This window comes from Nomascus leucogenys, chromosome 5, assembly GCF_006542625.1.
Source record: "Nomascus leucogenys isolate Asia chromosome 5, Asia_NLE_v1, whole genome shotgun sequence".
Classification (NCBI taxonomy): Eukaryota; Metazoa; Chordata; class Mammalia; order Primates; family Hylobatidae; genus Nomascus; species Nomascus leucogenys.
Window position 1 is genome coordinate 140,241,041 of NC_044385.1, and position 5,899 is coordinate 140,246,939.

The window sequence follows — 5,899 nt, forward strand, 5'->3', positions numbered from 1 at the left end:
CTGAAATATTCTTTGAATCTGTGTCAGGGAAATTCTGATTTGTTAGTTCAAATGCCTGAGAGCATAATCATACAGATGTTCTCTTTTCTTGGTTTGGATGACACTGAGCAGCTGTCAAAAACGTGCAAAAATTCCAAAAGGTAAGGCCTTAAAATATTTTACTGGTAAATATTACACAGACTTTCAAAAGGACAGAGAATGACTTAGAAAATCTTTTTTTTTTTTTTCTCAGAGATGGAGTCTCGCTCTGTCACCCACGCTGGAGTGCAGTGGTGTGATCTCAGCTCACCAAAACTCACTCCTCCTGCGTTCAAGCAATTCTCCTACCTCAGCTTCCAGAGTAGCTGGGATTACAGGTGTGCACCACCACACCTGGCTAATTTTTCTTAAACGCTGTCTGCATCTGCCGTAACTATCAGAGCGAGAGAGAAAGACAAAACACTAAGTTATGACAAGCAAATTCACCCACCCACTCTTTAAAAAAAAAAAAAAAATCAGGGCTGGACATGGTGGCCCACGCCTGTAATACCAGCACTTTGGGAGGTTGAGGTGGGCGGATCATGAGGTCAGGAGATCGAGACTCCTGGCCAACACGGTGAAACCCCATCTCTACTAAAAATTAAAAAAAATAAAATTAGCCGGGTATGGTGGTGGACGCCTGTAGTCCCGGCTACTCAGGAGGCTGAGGCAGGAGAATGAACCTGGGAGGCGGAGCTTACAGTGAGCCAAGATTGCGTCACTGCACTCCAGCCTGGGCAAAAGTGCAAGACTCCATCTCAAAAAAAAAAAATACTAAACACAATTCAGAAGAGCCACTCAGAGGGAGACAAAAATGTCACAACTACTTGTGCCACACACACAGGCTGTGCTCTTGTCTGTTGGTTCTACTTGGCAGTCAAAGGGAGACCTACTTGTTTGTTTCATCAACGAACCACAGCTGCAGGTGGATTTCCACACCAGGATGAATGAAGACTCAGACATCACCTTCCATTTCCAAGTGTTCTTTGGCTGTTGTGTGGTCATGAACAGTGTGAGAATGGGGCCTGGAAGCCTGAGGTGAAATCCAAAAATACACCCTTTCAGGATGGCAAAGAATTTGACCTGAGCATCTTGGTGCTGGACAATAAGTACCAGGTAATGGTCGATGGCCAATGCTTTTAGAGCTTTGACCGTCGAATCCCGCCTGAGTATGTGAAGATGGTGCAGGTGTGGAGAGATGTCTCCCTGACCAAAATGAGTGCCTGCAATTGAGGGTAATAACCAGACTTCCTGTTGACAAGGAATCTGTTTCTGTGTAACCATGGGATTCCCAGAGCCAGCTAACAGCATAATTCCTCCTCACTTCAACCCTTACTCTTGCTCATTAAAACGTCGCCAAACTTAAACAAACAAAAAAACCACTGGATTTTAAAAACACTTACGCCCATGCTTCTTCACAAAGGGAATATCTTATCTGTAAAATAAAGCCATATTCCCACTGGAAAGTTGGTGATCATTAAGAATTTCTAAATTGCTTAAATAACAGTACCTTGCATTTATAAAGTTCTTTATGTTTCTCAGGCAGAATATTGATAGCTGATAAAACTGATGAGAGTCCATTATATTACCCTCTCTTCCTTGAACGTTTAAAATTTCTACTAATAATGCATTAAAAAGAAAACTCATCTCGGATGGGGATTTATTTTCCCAGTTGGTTTATCTATCAATGGGTGAGTTGAATACCTTTTACTAATAGAATAAGATAGTATTGGACAATTCTATTCCATTTTTTAATTTTATTAATATAACTACTGAGAAATCTTGCTCACATAGTAAAAAGGAGCAGAGGAGTTTTGTTATGTTAACACCACTTAATTCTTTAATTTCCGGCCAGGCGCGGTGGCTCATGCCTGTAATCCCAGCACTTTGGGAGGCTGAGGCAGGCTAATCACTTGAGGTCAGGAGTTCAACACCAGCCTGGCCAACATGGTGAAACCCCGTCTCTACTAAAAATACAAAAAGACTATCTGGGCATGTTGGCACATGCCTGTAATCCCAGCTACTGGGAAGGCTGAGGCAGGAGAATCGCTTAAACCGGGGAGACAGAGGTTGCAATGTGCTGAGATTGTGCCACTGCACTCCCGCCTGGGTGACACAGTGAGACTCCATCTCAAAAAAAATTTTTTTCTTTCAAGTTATATTGCAAAATGTTCAGTTATCTACAATCAGTATTACTTCTAATGGTCTACCATCTCATAATTCTTTCAATTTTATTGAAAGCTAATGATTGGGAACTACTTAACTTTTAAAAGGATTTGTTATTCAGTCACTAAAATCATCCAGTTTCTCTGTTTCTGAGAAGTAAATATAAAAGATTTCCCAGGACTTATCAGCTAACTATTAATTACACCTGTTGCTTTTCCACTCTTGGAGAGAAACAGCTCAATCTGACATATTCAGAAAGGTTTGAGGGATTAGCAGTGATTTCAGCACATCTTTGTCAGTGCAATATTTTTATAAAGTGTTCAGTGCATATTTGCCAAAGCCTTGGATTGCAGATTTAATTCATCCAATTTCTGGAAAATGCAATAAAGTCAAGATTAAAATTATAGAGCAAATAGTCTTTCTCATTACCTAATTTAAATAATACAATATAATATTTAGCTACATGTGTGAGTTACTGGTGAGGCCAGCAGTGTGATAATGGGAGTTCTATTTCTTCAGTAAATATGTGTATGAATATGTAAAACTCTAGCATGGGGCTTTTGGGAATAATGAAAAGATTGATTTTTAAAATTATAATTTTGTTTTACAACATGACCAAGTGTTTTACATGTATTTAATAAAACATTAAAGTATATACTGCTGAAAACATTGCATTTAGCATTTAGTGTATAACTTTTCTAACTAATGGAAGGTGGAAATAATTTTTTTTTTTTGAGACAGGGTCTTACTCTGTTGCCCAGGCTGGAGTGCAGTGGCGCAGTCTCGGCTCACTGCAACCTCCACCTCCCTGGTTCAAATGATCCTCCCACCTCAGCCTCCTGAGCAGCTGGGACTACAGGCGTGCACCACCACGCCTGGCTAAATTTTTTGTATTTTTAGTAGAGACGGGGTTTCCCCATGTTGGCCAGGCTGGTCTTGAACTCCTGACCTTAGGTGATAACACCCACCTCGGCCTCCCAAAGTGCTGGGATTAATAGGCGTGAGCCACTGTGCCCGGCCAGAAATAAAATATTTAATTGGATAAAGAATGACTGCAACTGGGAAACATTTGGTAGAAACAACTTTTAACTATCTTAATGATTACTGCACACTATCAGGATGAAACCACATAAAAACTTACCCTTAGGTTTTATAGGATGTATTTTGGAAACAGCCCCATTAGCAAGTTGCTTAAACTTTGATATACGTTCCTTGTTCACTCTGTCTGTGAGAGTCATGTTTATGGAGCTGGGGTCTCGCTATGTTGCCCAGGCTGGAGGCCAGTGGCAATTTACAGGTGTGATCATAGTGCACTGCAGCCTCAAACTCCTGGCCTCAAGCAGTCCTCCCACCTCAGCCTCTCAAGTGGATGCTTGTGCCTTTCTGAAAATCATACTTTAAGCCTATCCCCTTACCTGTTTCCCCCAACTGTCTGTCAAATCTTTCATTCTTATTGTGTCCTGATACTCATCCTATGAAGTAAGTATTCTCTATTAATGGTCAGAGTTCTTGTTACTGTAATTAAATCAGTGTAAAATAATGGCATCTAACATTGATTCTGTTCACTGTGCTAGCACTAAGTGCTCTGAACACTTCATGCTGTCTTATGCCAAAACAAGCTTATAGGGTGGGTACTATCGTTCTACTGCATGCAAACGTATGAGAAAGTAGCTTGCCCAAGTTCACATTCAAGCATGTACACACACAGTAAGTTATAGAGGCAAATTCTAACGTAGGTTGGTCTGACTTCACAGCCAAAGCTCTCAGCGACTGTGCTTGCCATTCCCAGAACAGGAGGAAGTATGTTTTCAACCAGCATTAAAGCTGTAGGTCTCTAGCTTTGCCAGTGCCTTACCTCAGCTTTAGTGATGGCAGGTGGTGGAAGTCCTTGCTCGGAGAGGGAGCCTGGCTGCACACTTGGTACACAATGTTGGGCAGGAGAGACGCCATGGGCTCTCTCTGCAGTTCTGCAACCACGAGCAGTATCCAGGGCCAGGCTGGTTTCTATGCTCACCACTCCTGCTTTTTTTTTCTTCAACCAGCAGAGCAGGTGACCATAGTTCTTGGGCAGCCTGCTTGAAACAAAGTGCCCTCTGCTGCTCCTTTCATGAGAGTCTAGCAGGATTGATTGAGGCTGGCTTTGCACTTACACGGTAAACTGGCCATGTGAGAACTTAGCTGCACTGCCGGCCGGCACCAGGCTCCCAGTTGCCTTTCACTTTCTCACTGGTGCTCAGCTAGCATTGATTGAGTGCCTGCAATGCAGCAGTCAGTGCCCATCTGCCACCCTTGGCAGCTGTGTGGACCTAGACTGCCCTTCAGCAAAGCCTGCTGCTCTGCCTGAGAGGACAGGAAGAGCCCCACGCCCACCAGCAAAGGCTTCTGGGGCCTGGGCATCCTCTCCTCCCTCCAAAACTGGGGCTAGTGAATGGTTAAAAAAAAAAAAAATTTTAATAAAATATTAATGGACTTGATTCTAATTTTTATATTTGATTTTTATTTTTCAGTCCTATTTAAAAAAATGTCTAAAACTTGGAAATAAGGCAACAAAGAGTGATTGCATGGCTGTGTCATGTCTGACAAGCTAGGATTATTTAACGGTTGACCCACATTTGTGCCCACACTGTGACATTACATGTTTCCTTTGGCCCAGTAGAGATGTGAGTGACTTCTGTATGATGGCCTCAAAGGTGGCAGTTGTGCTTCCCTGTAGGATCCTAACCACTTGTTTCTAACTGGCCATTTGACTCCACTTTTTCTAGTGGCTGCATGTACTCAGCTCTATGAACCTTCTCAACTAGCTTCATCCTCCTCTGGATTCCCTTATGAATGAGTTAAATAAATCCTCTGAGATTGAGACCATCCTGGCCAACATGGTGAAACCCTGTCTCTACCAAAAATACAAAAATTAGCCGGGCGTGGTGGCAAATGCCTGTAGTCCCAGCTACTCATGAGGCTGAGACAGGAGAATCGCTTGAACCCGGGAGGTGGAGGTTGCAGTGAGTAGAGATCGCACCACTGCACTCCACCCTGGCGACAGAGCAAGACTCCATCTCAAAAAAAAATACAAAATAAAATAAATCCTCTGATATGTGTTCACTTTATATTTGTGTGAGTCATGTGTTTAACTTTTGAGAACTCTACTTTGACATTCCCCAAAGCCCAACAACAGAGCTACTCACTCAGGAGCAATTCCATTTGGTCATACTTCCCATTAAGTAACTTATTTTAGTTCCCATTATTTTGCATTATTATAAATTAAGTAGAAATAGCAGAATAATTTGTCCTTTTTATTATAAAGTAGCTAAGTTGATTATATTAGATCTAAATTATAAGCTGGACTGCTTTTATTATTTTTCTTACAGGAAGCATTTAATCATTATTTCTAATTTTTATTATGTTCCTTGTAATACATATTAATGCAGCAATTTGAACGGAAAAATTAAGTCTGACTTTCTGACAGAAAGCCAGTTTGATTTTGGCTGCTTCATTTGACAACATGATTCTATGTAGGTTTTGAATATGTGCAGACACTCAGCACTGTTATTCTTTATACACAGATGACAAATGACAAAGTCCAGTGCCATCTCAGCTAATGAGTTTGCGGTTCCTCCTCAAAGGCTGTCAAGCTGCCACTTTCTACTGCAATTGTAGTTCACCTGCCTCTACCCATTCTCTGATTCAAGTCTGGCCCTTGGAACATAGTATAGATTGA

The 5,899-nt window shown here is 41.7% G+C and overlaps 1 pseudogene; it reads left to right on the forward strand.

Annotated features, from left to right (window-relative positions):
- Window positions 1–769: 769 nt before the first annotated feature.
- On the forward strand, window positions 770–1,592 carry LOC100581579 (annotated as a pseudogene).
- Window positions 1,593–5,899: the final 4,307 nt, after the last annotated feature.